A 15,583-nucleotide genomic window follows, 5' to 3' on the forward strand; every position below is an offset into this window, starting at 1 on the left:
GATTGGTCCGTGTGTTTGCACTGACCGTTCTCATGCTCCTGAGACCGACGAGCCCGTGCCAGGCCTCCCCGAGCACTGCCCCGCACGCAAGAGAGGACCCGAGGGCCATACAGGAGGGTTCTGGTTTAGCGCCTCCTCCGGGCAGCCCAGAGAAACCCCAGCCTGTGTCCCGGGGGCACCCCCTGAGGGAGCGCCGGGCACTCCGAGGGAAGGGGGAGCACACACAGCCCAGAGCTAAGCCCACAGCCCACTGACTCAGGGCCCTAGAACAGCCGCACTGAGCCACGGCCCGGGGATGGCCACGGAATCCACCTGCCGGAGACTCCCGTAGGACTCTGCATGGGCAAGGCATCAACGGGCAAGATGCGCGGCCGTACAAAGACAAGATGAAGCAAAATGCGAGTGATCTATTTTAAAATCTAAGTACGACTCTTCTACCTTGAAAGAAATGGAGTCGGTCCTCAAAGGACTCCGCACTGGAGCCACCGCGTCCTGAGGGGACGGAGGGACGGAGTCTCCATAAAGGAGAGAGGGGGGAATCGCCCACGGGGAAATAGAGCGAGACAAACAGAGGCGTCAACTTAAAAACACCCCTGGAATTCTGAATGTCACCGGATGGGCTTAAAGCGGAATGAGAAGATCACGGTGTCGCGGAAGCACGTGCCGAGAGACCAGCCGGTCCCAGCAGCAGAGAAGAAAAGGCTGGAGGAAGACGAAACCCCAGTGGGTCTTAGAAAAATACCCACAGACACCGTCCTCGAAATGCCAGCAGAGAAGAGACCGACGTGTTTGCACACACAAAGACGATGGGTGAAAATGTCCCAAGTTGGGCAAATGACAATTAGAGATGAAATATTCTCAGTAAATCCCAGATACATGGAAGTCGGAGAAAATCATGCCCAGACTGTCGCAGCGAACTTAAAGCAAGGATTGTGGCCATTCTCGTGGGCGAAAGTGGCACCGAGTACAGGCACGGCTGCCCGCGTGGCGACCACCATGGCTCACCACATGGGGAGCAGAGGCCGGAGTGGCAGCTCCTGGCATGGAGCATTTGACATCAGCCCCGTTGTCTGCTCTCATGGAAGATGTTCCTCCGTGTCGAGAGAAACAGAAACGTTCCCGGTGAAGGGAGGCATCCCCGGGAGCTGCTTGGGAAGCAATGCCAAAGGAAGCCCGTCCTGCGGAAGGGACACAGAGGGAAGGCAACTCAGGAGGGACGAGGAGCGTCAGAACATCAGGGACGATGTTCTGACCATGGTCGAAGAGTCTGTGTGAAGGAAACCCCACCCCAGGGAACTGCCCTGTCAGCCACTCCGAGATCAGTGCATCGAGGGTGCTGCATCTTGTGTTTCTTGCCTTGATCAGTGCATCGAGGGTGCTGCATCTTGTGTTTCTTGCCTTGATCAGTGCATCGAGGGTGCTGCATCTTGTGTTTCTTGCCTTTCTTTCACTTAAAAGAGCAAATACTGGGAGCCAGAGAGAGAGTACAGTGGGCAGGGCGCTTGCCTTGCAATGCAGCAGGAAACAATTCCTGAGTGCAGAGCCGGGAGTGACCCCTGGGCACCGCCTGGTGTGGCTCAAAATCGGAGAAAAGGTTTCAAGAAACGCAAGAGAAAGCAGGAAAATCCTTAAAAAGCAGCAGAAGAAAAAAGAAAACAAATAATGAAGTGGCCTCTCCTCCCCTCCCCCGCCCCCCTCCCCACCCCATGCGACGCTGAGATGATGCCCACACACGGCCACTGCCTACTTAAGCTCCCACACGGCCACGATCCAAAGACACACAAACGACTCTCGGACCCGAGCAACTTGCTGCAGCGATCTCTCCAGACCCTAATTATTAAAATTTTAGAATTCCTAGAGCGAGAGGCCCCTCTTGTATTATATTGTATCCATTTTGTTGTATATTGTATCCATAACCCATATTGTGAATACAATATACAATAATGCACAACAATCCACACATAATATGGATACATTACATTGTATCCATAACAAGCACTACAAAACCCATCGTCTAGTTGCCTTTTCCGCAGGTATGAGTGGTGGTGGGACTGGGCTTGAAATAGCAAAGGAACCGAAGTGGGGAGAGAGTGTCGTGCAGAGTGTCTGCCAGGGGGAGGTGTGGAATGGGGGGCAGGGGGGATACTGGGGATTTTGGTGGTGGAAAACGTGCCCTGGTGAAGGATGGGTGTTTGATGATGGTATGATCGAGGCTCAAACATGAAAGCTCTGTTACTGAACCTCACAGTGAATCAATAAAAAATAATGAAGAGGCCGACCTCAATCCAAACATACCAACAATTAGATACAAAGAGGAAAAGGAATGACACCCACTAAGGCAGAGCAGCCCCGCTGCGTAACAGAAAGGAGAGACCCACAGTCCGTGAGCTCATCCAGGCAGCAGGCGAGGGGCGGAGGCCCCACGCTCACATCACACGGAACAATTCAGAACCAGGAAAATCAGCCAGCACGCGAGGGACGGCACAGGGTCACAGAGCGTCCCAGCGCTCCACGGAGACCCACAGCCCACCTGCACGTCAGGGCAGAGAGGAGAGACAGCTACAGCTGGAGACGCCAACACTTCCTGTCAGACCAACAAAAAGCCAGGAGCGAGAAGCAGAAAGACGCAGAGCCCGACGCGTCCCCACCTTCCAGAACACGCCGGCCCACGCAGCTCATGTCAGCGCTCTTAGTCACCAGGGCCACCCTGCCAAGGTGAGGCACTTCTGCGGCAGAAAACAATGCACGACAAACTCCGAGAATAGGAATCATAAAGCATATGCTCGCTGACAGTTATGGACCTGAACGAGAAATCAGCTCTGCGAATCCTCCATCCGCTCGGAAATTAAGCAGCGTAATTCTAAATAACCCATGAGTCAAAGACAGAGACTCAAGGAACATTAGAAAATATCTTCCAATTACATGAAAATTAAAATACAACATATTAAATTCTGTGAGTACAGCAGCTTGAAGGAAATTCTCACAGCATTAAATGTGTCCGAAAAGAAGAAAAGCACTTACAGCCATCAGCTAAGCCCCCACTTTCGGGAAACAGGAAGATAAAGAGCAAATGAACCCAAACAAGCTGACGGAAGGGGGGACGTACAGACAATTCAGAAATCAATGATGTTGAAAATGGAAAAACAATACAAAATAGCAGTGAAATAAAAGGCACTCCTTTGAAAATACGAATAGAATTGATCAACTTTGAACCCGTGCGTCCAAGAAAAAGCACAAAGCGACACAGTCCTGTGATCAGAAGTGGAAGGGGTGTGGAGGAGCCCACAGACTGCAGTCGAGGGTTCGAGGGTTCGGAAGGAACCCAGACTGCCTGAGGCCCGGTGATGCGAGCGCTGATGCGGGGTGGGCCAACAGCCTCCAGGCACAGACCTCCAAACTCACTCAGGAACAGACACAGATCGCCCGAGTCTTCTGGATGGAAGCGAAGTGACAGGCTTATAGGGAATGAGGAGAGGGAGGGGAGGAGAAAAAGGGGGGGCCTGGACGCAGAGCGCCTGGAGGAACATTCTCTCTCCCTCTCTCTCTCTCTCTGTATCCCTCTGTTGCTCTCTCTCTTTCTCTTTCTCTCTCTCTCTCTCTCTCTCTCTCTCTGTAGGTTTTTAGGCCACACCTGGCAATGCTCTGGGGTTACTCCTGGCGGCTCTGCCGGTGCTCAGGGGACCATATGGGCTGCCGGAGATCGAACAGGTCAGCCATGGGCAAGACAAACGCCCTCCCCGCTGTACTATCACTCCGGCCCCTGGAACTTCTTTTATTTATTGAAGTGATGCTTGCTGGGCTGGAGCGATAGCAAAACACGTAGGGCATTTGCCTTGCACGCAGCCCACCCGGCCGACCCGGGTTCAATTCCTCCGCCCCTCTCGGAGAGCCCAGCAAGCTACCGAGAGTATCTCGCCCGCACGGCAGAGCCTGGCAAGCTCCCCGTGACGTATTCGATGTGCCAAACACAAGTAACAAGTCTCACAGTGGAGACCCTACTGGGCCCGCTGGAGCAAATCGACGAACAACGGGAGGACAGTGACAGTGACAGTGACAGTGACAGTGATGCTTGCTAAAACTATTGCTATAGGGCCACAATCTCACCCTCTTCCAAATGGACGCACGTAGCCCCCCCCACTCCCACCACCCAAGAACTACAGTTTCCAGCACTGTCCACTTCCAGCAAATGCTGGAGATTAAGCAATTCTACAGGAGGAAGAGAGCGGCTTGGAACGCCTTCAAGAACGTCGAAGAGATAGCTAGGAGGACGAAGAACCTCCGGCTCCGAGCACATCTCTTTGATTCCACTGTTCTTCCTGCATTAACATATGCCTCAGAGACCTGGGCCCTACGCAAACAAGATGAGAACGCCATTCAGGTCTCCCAAAGAAGAATAGAAAGAGCTATGCTTGGAATATCACGTTTCACTCAAATGAGAGAACGAATCCGGAGTTCTGACATCCGTCGACGATCAAGGATCAGGGACGCTGTCTCATTTGCCACGGTGTCGAAAATCAGATGGGCTGGTCACGTAATGAGATTTAAAGACGACCGTTGGACTAGAGCTGTTACCGACTGGATTCCACGGGATGTCAAGAGACCGCGTGGCCGCCCACCTACCAGATGGTCAGACTTCTTCGTCAAGATCATGAACGATCGGTTTGAGGCCCTTCATGTTCCCGGAGCGAACAGATGCCATTGGGCTACACTAGCACGCGACAGGGACAAATGGAGACGTTACTGGAGCCCGCTCGAGCAGATCGAGGACTAACGGGAAGTTAAGTGATTAAGTGATTAAGCAATTCTACAACCCATGCTGTCCCTCAGAAAGTACGAGGGAGCACCTTCCCAGCCCACTCTGTCACCCGAGTCGCTTGAAATCAAAGCCAGATGAACGAGTACGGACAAGGACACGTGCCCGATGGCTGAGCAGACGCACAGCCTCACCAAAGCAGACACCAGGTGCCGAAGCCTCCGCTCGAGAGACGGGGTCTCCCACAGAGGCAGAGAAGACCCTCCGCACAGCCAAGGCTGCCCCCACAGACCCCGGGCCTGCACAACAGACCCGGCCCCTGCTGTGCAGGTGACGGGGGCGCCCTGCCCACTGCCTGAGACCCCCGGCACAGTGAAGGCACTTCCGGTGTGGGGCCAGGATGGGCCCGAGCCACGCACAGCCCCCCTTTCCCCGCCGTGCCTGCAGGGGAGTGGGGCGCTGTGCACAGCCGTCTCTCACACTCCACCTGCTGGGCCCCCTGCCGCCCCTCTGCCTCTTGCTGTCAGCCAGGCCAGATGTCACCCAGAGGCACCCGGGCACCCCCCCCCCCAGGTGAGTGGTGGACTCTGCCCTGGGGGGCAATGAGGATCGAAATCTGCCAGTGTCCAGGAAGGTGTCTAGGTGGGCAGGTCTGTAACTGGGCACTTCCCTGAGGAAGCAGGTGAGCTCAGGTGGTTCTCAGGTGGGCTCGGGTGGGTCTCAGGTGGGTCTCAGGTGGGCTTGGGTGGGGCTCAGGTGGGCTCAGGTCGGGGGGGTCTCAGGTGAGTCTCCGGTGGTTCTCAGGTGGGCTCAAGTGGGTCTCATGTGGTTCTCAAGTGGTTCTCAGGTGGACTCGAGTGGGTCTCAGGTGGGTCTCAGGTGGGCTCAGGTGGTTCTCAGATGGGTTTCAGGTGGGGGGTCTCAGGTGGGGGACTCAGGTGGGCTCAGATGGGGGGCTCTTAGGTGGTTCTCAGGTGGGCTCAGGTGGGTCTCAGGTGGACTCGAGTGGGTCTCAGGTGGGTCTCAGGTGGGCTCAGGTGGTTCTCAGATGGGTTTCAGGTGGGGGTCTCAGGTGGGGGGGTCTCAGGTGGGGGACTCAGGTGGGCTCAGATGGGGGGCTCTTAGGTGGTTCTCAGGTGGGCTCAGGTGGGTCTCAGGTAGGTCTCAGGTAGCTCTCATGTGGCTCTCAGGTGGGGCGTCTCAGGTGGGGATGTCAGGTGGTTTTCAGGTGGGTTTAAGGTGGGGGGTGTCAGGTGGGGGTGTCAGGTGGTTCTCAGGTGGGCTCGGGTGGTTCCCAGGTGGGGGGTCTCAGGTGGGTCTCAGGTGGGGGGTCTCAGGTGGGGGATCTCAGGTGGGCTCAGGTGGGGATCTCAGGTAAGTAGTTCTCTGGTGAGGGGGTCTCGGGGGGTCTCCAAGTGGGGGTGTCCCTGGGTTTGCAGGTCTCTAAGTGGCGGATCTTGGTGGCCAGACTTGATTTCTCCTGGGTCTTTCTCGGGAGCAGGGTCACCGCGGTCAGCCTGCAACGGTCATTCTACACAAACTCTCCAGCCACCTCTCCCCAGCAGCAGCCCTCTGCCCACACCACCCCCGCACCCGCGATGCCCAGCTGCCCCCGACCCCTGCCTGGTTTGCTCCCTTTCTGTCCCTGGCCAGCATGGCTCCTGAGTGACAGGCGAGGTGAGCAGAGGCTGCTCTGGCGTTCTCCCGACGGGACTCTGAGACGGGAGCTGCGTCTGCACACGAGCCCTCCAGCCCAGCCCTGCCGAGGCCCCGTGGGCCTGGTTCCCGCCTCCCGCCTCCTCTCGGGACGAGATCTCGCTCAGCAAGCCTGATCTGCAACGTTCCCCTGCATGTGACCATTCCACCTACACCCCATGCCGACTGTCGCAGCCTCCTGTCTTCAACAGCAAGTTTTTTTTTTCTTTTTGGGTCATACCCGGCGATGCTCAGGGGTCACTCCTGGCTCTGCACTCAGGAATTGCTCCTGGCAGAGCTCAGGGGACCCTATGGGATGCTGGGAATCAAACCCGAGTCGGCCGCATGCAAGGCAAACGTCCTACCCGCTGTGCTATCACTCCAGCCCCAACAGCAAGCATTTCTAAATTGTACCTATTGGCGTTTGAGGTTAAATCTGAGAGCCTGCTGGGATGCAGGAGGTGACGAAGGCAATAAAACTGGAAATAAAAGAAATTAGCCGTGATCAAGTAGGAAATCGCTGGCAGCAGGTGAGTTCCGGGACTCTGCTGGTGCCTCTGCGTCGCAGGATCAGAACAGGGAAGACGAATAAATGAAGCGATTCCTCCAGGGCACGGAGAGTCGGAAAACAGGAAAGCAAATCAGTGGGATTACTGAGTTCCTTTAAGCTCCTGGAAGGCAGGCTGGGAGTGTGAACACAGTGAGCGAGTACAGGGTGCCTTGTATGGGGCGGGGGCGCCCCCGAGGAAAGGCAGGTGTCACGGAGGGCTCAGCCACGACCTAATGGGTGCTTTGAAGAAAGTCTCACCCAGGGTCCAAAGCGTTTTTAAACAAATAAGGTAAAATTTTTTTTAATCACAAAAGGGGGGGGGGGAAGAGTTCATTGAATAATGAGGCCCAAACAAATGAAAAGCAGATGGTGAAGAAAAGAAGGATTCCAGGAACGGGGAGAGAAAGGAGGGGTCTTGGGGGAGCCTCGAGTCCAGGCACCAGCATCGACACACCTCGCCCCTCCCGAGAGACGCCGGGCACCGCTGGGTGGCGAGCACCCAGCCCCGCCCTGCCACACGCCTGGTTGCCTGAGACTCCCTGAGCACTGCCTGCGAGCCCTCCAGGAGAAAGACGCGCGGGATGAGAAGGAGAGGGCCGTGAGGGGTGACGGGGTAAGGAGTCGGCCCCATCAGACCTGGGGTGGCTGCACCTCCGACCCGTGAGGGAGAAGAGTGTGCAGCAGGCAGGGTGCTCGCCTTGACGACCCCCCCACCCCGCTCAAGCCCCGCACCCCACGAGCGACCTGTGCGCAGGTCTTACCTGCCAGGTGGGACCCAGACCCCAAACAGAAAACAGCAGAACGTCCTTATGGAGTTTCTTCCCAGCCGCTCACACCGGGCTGCCATGTGAGTGTGTGGCTGCTGTGCGGGCCCTTCCCTGGCCCGTCAGCTCCCGCCGCCCGCCCTGGCGGCTCCGGACGGGCCTCGGAGGGCGGCGGGGACGCTTCCCACCTGCTTGCTCTGGGCTCCTGGGCGCTCCCATTCGCGTCGGGACAGCGCCCTCTGCTGCCCGTGCCGTGACCCGCACGCGCCCCTCGCTCCCCGCGGGATGGCACCAGGCCTGGCCCCGAGGGACCCCGTGGGGCGGCTCTCAGCGCCCACCTAGACAGCGCTGCCCCCTGAAAGCGGGAACAGTGAGCTTCCCTGGACGATGCGGGTCGGTGGGGCGGAAAGGCCGCCAGGACCCGGCGACTCAGGCTGAGCCTGGCCCCCCGAGCAGCCCCCTGAGCACCGCTGGGTGTGGCCCCAAACCCAAACGGAAGACGGAAAGCGAGGGGCAGCGACCCGCCTCCTCTGCCCAACACAGGCCCCAGGCCCCCTCAGCAAGGTCGCAGCAGCCCAACGTCGTCTGAACCCAAACCTGAGCCCATTTCTCGTTTTGTTGGGGCCACACCCAGCAGTGCTCAGGGGCACCTTACCAGGGCCAGGCCGGCTGCACTGCAAGGCAAGTGTCCTCCCCACCGCACGACGGCTCCAGCCCCTGACCATGTTTCTGCCGGGCGGTCACTGAAAGGTTTGTCTGCTTTGGGTTGGGGGCCACACCCGGCACTGCTCAGGGCTTACTCCTGCCTCTGTGCTCAAGGATCACTCCTTGTGGGCTTGGGGGACCCCATGGGGCTCTGGGGATTGAGCCCAGGTCAGCCTCCTACATAACACTCCGGCCCCCTCAGCCCCTGAAAGTCTGAGGCGCAGAGGTGCTGGGCGTCCAGAGAGAGAAGAAAGCCAGGAGTGCCATCCACTGGGCCCCATTTTGTTGGCATTTTAAGTTTCACACACATTAAGACAAATTAATTAATTAATTTAGGTTGGAGCAATAGCATAGCGGGTAAGGCGTTTGCCTTGCACGCAGCCAACATGGCCGACCCGAGTTCGATTCCTCCGCCCCTCTCGGAGAGCCCCGCAAGCTACCGAGAGTATTCGATATGCCAGACACAGTAACAACCAAGTCTCCAATGGAGACGTTACTGGGCCCGCTCGAGCAAATCAATGAACAACGGGAGGACAGTGCTATTGTAGGAACAGTGCTAAGATTAATTCGAAACCATCTGCATATATCCTCAAAGTGATGCACTTACAATCCGTTTCTGTATACATACAGGCATGAGTTGTGAAAATACCCTCGAGGGCAAGACCACCCTATGGCCAAGACCAGGCTCTGCCGCCCGCTGCTTACAGAGTGGGGGCGCGGCTCTGCCCCCTCCTGAACTCTCCCCCACTGCCCTCCCCACCTTCCGCCCCGGCCGGTCTGCCCCGCACCCTCTCCAGACTCTGAGTCTGGGACTGGAGCGATAGCACAGTGGTGAGGGCGTTTGCCTTGCACGCGGCCGACCCAGGTTCGATCCCCAGCATCCCACAGGGTCCCCTGAGCACTGCCAGGGGCAATTCCTGAGTGCAGAGCCAGGAGGAACCCCTGTGTATCGCCAGGTATGACCCTAAAAAGCCAAAAAAAAATAAGACTCCACATCTGAGGGGTCGGGGACTGGCTCTGCCCCCAAGTCCAAACCCGCGGCTGCCGCTAACTCACTCCACCAAGTAGCCCACAGCTCCAAGCCCTGCCCAGCCTGACTGGCCCCGTCTCCCTCCACTGCAGAGGCCACTCTGGGCTGGGGACAGCCCTGGACGTGGGGCCCATGTGCCTCCTCCAGGACCCTTGGCACAGTCTCGCAGCCCCGAGTGCTGGAGCAGGCGCCCGGCCGTGTGGTGTCTCTGCTCTTCTCTTGGCTGACTCCAGACAGCCCCGCCCTGCCTCCAGCCACAGAAGCTCCACTTCTCGGGGGTCAGGATGGGGGCAGCACCGCCAGCTCCCAGTGATGCCCCAAGGACAGGGTGTCTGGACAGGTCACAGAGACATCCCCATGGACAAAGATGTCAGGCGTTGCCAGGGTGACTCCCGGAAGTCACCCTCAGGAACAGGCTTCAGGGCCACTGAGGGGTGTCAGTCCCGTGTGACCTGAGGCTCTGAGCAGGGGCCGATATGAGCCCCCCAGCACCTCAGCTGCTGTGTCAGAAATCAGTAGGGCAGAGGTGGGACTGTGGGGACTCCAGGCCTGGGTTCGGCTGGAGTCCGCCCACCGTGGCCAGTCAGGCCACCCAGCGGCACCAACCACACCTGCAGCTGCCCTGGAGTCCCTGCAGGGGGCTCAGCGTGGGGACCCCAAGGCCTGAAGGCTGCTGAGAGCTGCTGCAGGGGACACAAGCCGGTAATCGAAGGGCTGCAACGTGCCAGGCAGAACCCAAATCACCTCCGGTCCCTCGGGGCAGGTGAGGAGGCGCCCAAAGTGAGTCCGGTGGCAGGTGGCCACGCAGGGGAGAGGCTGAGCCCCCAGGCGGGCAGGGGGCTCTGAGGGTGTGTGCGCGCTGGCAGCCTTGCCAATGGCCTCGACCCCTCGTACAGGGTCTGCGAGAGGGCACGTGGGACGGCTCGTTCCGAACCCGGGCGGCACTGCCGTGTTTGCTGACCTTGCATTAATTCTCGCCTTTCCTCTGCTCATTAAGTCCCGTTCCTGGAACCTTATTATCTCCCCGGCCTCTCACCCCTGACCTGGCGCCTCCCTCCCTCACCGCACCCCCACTCCCGGAACACCCCACTTCGGATGTGTCTTTCCGGTGTGACTCATCAAGCAGAATCCCTAAATCACCCCATTTCTGCGCACGGAGCCTGCTGCTTCTGCCAATTATGAAACACTTGCCGTTTTCGGGGGAAATTTTGCTTTTACAAGTCATTATGTTGGGTTGATCTCCCCAGCGGGAAAGGGCTGATGAGGCATCATCCCACTTGGTGCGGGATTCTGTGGGGGCCGAGCACCCAGCAGCCACGTGCAGGGAGTCCTGACCTGACCGACCCAGCGCCCTCCCCTCAGCGGGGCTGCAGCAGCGGTGCAGTGGGGAGGGCACATGCCTGGCACGTGGTCAAGCTGGGTTCGATCCCCTGAGCCGGCCAGGAGTGATCCCTGAGGGCAGAGCCAGGGCACCGCTAGGCGTGGCCCCAAAACAAACAAAATAATAAAATTGTTTATAAAAAAAAAAAGGAAGCTGGGGTCCAGAGATAGTCCAGAGGGTAGGGCACTTGCCTGGCATGTGGCTGACCCAGGTTCAATCCCGACACCCCATATGGTCTCCCAAGAACCGGCAGGAGTAACCCCTGAGTGCAGAGCCACACGTAGCCCCCAGCATCGCCGATGTGGCCTAAAAACAAGCCAAAAAAAACAAGCAGCAACAAAGAAAACAAACAGTAAGTCCACCAAAAAAATGCCAACTTCAGGTCAAGTGCTTGGTATGTGCAGCTCCAGGGCCTGAGTCTGATCCCCAAGCGCCACCCAGTGTGGCCCTGGTGAACCCGCGAGCATGTCCAGACCTGACGTGTGAGCCCCAGCACCACAAGGGGGGCCCCTGTGAATCAGGGAACAGCAGGTCCGGAGACCTACACGGCCCCACCGGGACCGCGAGAAAGGACTGGATCCCAGCAGCCCAGATGCCTGCAGGGCCAGGGGTCCAGCCCTCTCCTGACCATTTGCACATGACCGTGGGGAGGTGGGGGGGGCTCTCACTTGCAACAGCTCAGGGTTCCAGGGTCCTCCTTAGGCCTGGACCTATGTGAGTGGCGACACCAGATGCAGACTGACAACAGAGGACCCTTTGAGCTCATGGCCCGTGGGGGGCTTTCTTCCCTTCTAGCACACGGGCGGCTGGGGGTGGGCCGCTCAGAGAGAGGCGGTGGCGAGGGATCGGCAACTGTTCCCTCCCTGAGGTAACAGGAGGGCAGTGAAGCAGGGCACGGGCCATCTGAGGGACGGGCTTCCCAAAAGGGAAGGACGACGGGCCACTGGCGCCCAGCCCCATCAACGAGCCTGGACTCTCCCAGCATGCACAGCGGCACCTTGGTCCCTCCCACCATCCTGAGATTCCCCCAGCATGCACAGCGACCTCCTGAGTCCCTCCCACCATCCTGGGATTCTTCCAGCATGCACACCATCAGAAGACCCTTTGAGGTCCCTCCCACCATCCTGGGATTCTCCCAGCTTGCACAGCGGCACCCTGGGTCCCTCCCACCATCCTGGGATTCTCCCAGCATGCACAGCGACCTCCTGAGTCCCTCCCACCATCCTGGGATTCTCCCAGCTTGCACAGCGGCACCCTGGGTCCCTCCCACCATCCTGGGATTCTCCCAGCATGCACACCATCAGAAGACCCTTTGAGGTCCCTCCCACCATCCTGGGATTCTCCCAGCTTGCACAGCGGCACCCTGGGTCCCTCCCATCATCCTGGGATTCTCCCAGCATGCACAGCGACCTCCTGAGTCCCTCCCATCATCCTGGGATTCTCCCAGCATGCACAGCAACCTCCTGAGTCCCTCCCACCATCCTGGGATTCTCCCAGCTTGCACAGCGGCACCCTGGGTCCCTTCCACCATCCTGGGATTCTCCCAGCATGCACAGTTGGCACCCTGAGTCCTTCCCACCATCCTAGGATTCTCCCAGCATGCACAGTGTTGCCCTAAGCCCCATCCATGACCCAGGGATTCTCCCAGCATGCACAGCGGCTCCCTGGGCCCCACCCACAACACTGGGATTCTCCTAGCATGCATGGGGTTCCCTGGGGAGTTTTCCTCAGCCTCCTGCTAGAATCTCCTGTCAATATTGTAATCACTGGCCACATCAGCTATTGAATATCAGTGCAAATTAATTTAAATTTGAAACTTCTCTCTTTCTCTCTCTCTCTCTCTCTCTCTCTCTCTCTCTCTCTCTCTCTCTCTCTCTCGCCCCGCCTGTTGTGTTTGATATCATTGCGGCTGGTGCCCCAGCCGGGCAGAGCAGCCTCAGGACACTGCATCCTGGCAGGAGGTCTGGGCCCTTTCCAATGAAGTCGCTTCTGACCTCACAGCACAAAGAGCAGGCATGCGGAGCTTGTGGGGTCTTGCTTCCCTCCCGAAGTCCTAGAGCAAGGGAGCTGGAGGGGGCTCCCCTTCATGCCACGCTCTCAGGGAACGTTTCCAGAAGGTCCCATGTGGACCGGAATTCTGCTGCTTGTTGGTGTCCCGGGAAACGTGGGCTGCTGGAAGGCGAACTCTCAGTGTCTAAACTCAGCCGAAGCTGCTGCATCGTCCATTCCAGGCAGGGAGCTGACTTTTCACCTCATAATTGCTTTTATTATTATGCAAGAATTTTATCTTGGCCAGAATTCCCTGCTTTACATCCTATTACAAGTGTTAATAAGCTGTGTGGAAGACCTTACCTTGCAATTATGTTGAGCAGACTAAATAAATCAACACTGGCTCTTCATCTGTTCAAGGGGGGAATTGAGAGGCTGCTCATTTAACAGAGATTTTCAAAGAGCTGGTGAGCGTTTTCATGGGGTCCGAGCTGAGTCTATGTACTAAGCATGTGACACCATTACCTGAGAATTCCTGGGTGGAAGTCCCCAGGCAGAGGACTAGGGCGTGTGGGGGGACACAGCAGGAGGGACAGGGAACAGGCTCGGGCTCAGTGTCCCGCTGCCACCGCTGTGGTTGGGCTGTCCCCAGTCACACAGACACAGCTCATGGACACGGCACACCCCTTGGCAGGCCTAGAGTGGCAGGGGGACGCTGCCCCAGGCAGCCAGGGACGCCCGGGTCTCCCGCACGAGCCGTCGCCCACCACAAAATGTGACAGGCTGACTCTGGGGGTCGGCCACACCCAGCCCTGCCCGAGGAGTCCGGGGTTCCCTAATGCCGGGGTGCTCGTCTCAGACCCCGCCCTCACCGCCAGGGCTCAACCCAGGGCATGGGCGACCCTTGGTCCGGAAAGGAGGCAGCAGTGACTGCACCCACACGAGCGCCTCGGGTCCCGGGCCCTGCGTCTGCACCCTGATGCCTCCAGCCCCGAGACAGAGCCCCCGAGTGGGGTGTGGCTGGTCACTCCCCATATTTGCTCTTTTCTCCTGGACTGATGGAACGGACACGTGAGAATGCTCAGCCGGAAAACAGAGACATGACTCCAAGTCGACAATGAAGAACCTTCTGGAAGTTCCTGGCAACCCCAGGAGAATGCCGGATGACTGACAGATGTTGAGAAGGAGCAAAGTGTCGTGTCGGAGGCGTCTGGCCGTGCTGGTTAGCTGGGGGCAGCGACAGAGCTCCCGGCCCTGCAGCCACACACCACCTCCCGGGGGGCTCGAGACACCCAGGAAGGCAGGACAGCAAATACCTGGACCTCAAGGCCCTCTGCTGGGGCTGTTATGGCCTGTCCTTTCCCAGGAGGCCGGGAGGGCCCTGACCCCTCTGCCCACTCCTTGGAGGCCTTTCTTTGCCTCCCACTGCCTGAGCCACAAGGGGGCGCTGTGAGCCTAAATCCGGTGTCTGGCCGGGTCCACTCCTGCCTCCCCAATCATCGATAATCCCCCGCCCCACACAAATAGCAGGATCCCGGGCTGGGGGTCCCCACCGGCAGATCCTCGAAGAAAGGCAAAGGGGACCACACTGGAGCACGGAGTGAAGCTGGGCCCAGAGGGTCCTGGGCAGGTCTGACCAGCAAGGGGCCCAGCAGAGACCAGGATGGAGCCTCTGCACAAGGGAGCTTGGAGGTCCTGGACCCAGCACCACCTCCTGAGTGTTCCCGCCTGGGGAGGCCTGTGTTGCTGCCAGCAGGGGACCTGCCTCTCTCTTCGCCCCTCCACAGTCCCTGCAGGGTCCTGGCCAGAAAAGCAGGTGAAGTGGCAGGTACGAAGGAAGAAGCCAGGCTGCCTGTTTCCGAGCGCAGTGATGGTCTGCAAAGCCGAGAAACTCATGCCCCAACACCAGGCGCCAGGCAGGAATCACACGAGACTGCAGGACGGAGGCAAAGGAGCAAGGGGCCGCCGCCCCCCAAACACCCGGCAACAGGGGCTGGAAAGATAGCACAGCGGGTAGGGCGTTTGCCTTGCGCACCCGGGTTCGATTCCCAGCATCCCACATGGTCCCCTGAGCACCGCCAGGAGTGACTCCTGAGTGCAGAGCCAGGAGGAACCCCTGTGCATCACCAGGTGTGACCCAAAAAGCAAAAAACAACAAACACCTGGCAACAGAGGGAAGGAAGCAAGAGCACAAAACCCCCCACGCAGCGGGGCGGGGGGGAGTCTGAGGGCGCGCGAGGAGCTGCCCACAGGGGCACAGAACGCCAATGGACAAAGTGAAGTGGGCCGTGTTGCGAACAGGTGGACCCAGCACCTGCTCGGGTGAGGCCGTGTCTCCCTCCGGGACAGGGACGAGGAGGCCACATGTCCATGCAGCAGCTGGGCTAGGGCTGGGAGGGGAGGGGTCTCGGAGGGCGAGAACCTGGGCAAGACCTGCTTGTGCTTCAGGCCCCAGGCAGTGGGGGACCGCGCAGAGGGGACACAAGGGGATGCAGGGGGGTGCGGGGAACGCAGCGGGAAGCAGAGGGACGCAGGGGGACAGAGAGGGACACAGAGAGCTGAGAGGGGCGGAGAAGATGCAGCAGGATACAGGGCTAACGAGACCGGCACGGAGCCCAGTGTGGTTCTGAAGCGCAGACCCCGTCTGCCCGGCCACCCACACAGGACGGGGCCTTTGTCACAGAGCTGGGGCAACCGAGTCATGCCAAGACAACCG

This window comes from Sorex fumeus, unplaced genomic scaffold, assembly GCF_029834395.1.
Source record: "Sorex fumeus unplaced genomic scaffold, SorFum_2.1 ptg000142l, whole genome shotgun sequence".
Lineage (NCBI taxonomy): Eukaryota > Metazoa > Chordata > Mammalia > Eulipotyphla > Soricidae > Sorex > Sorex fumeus.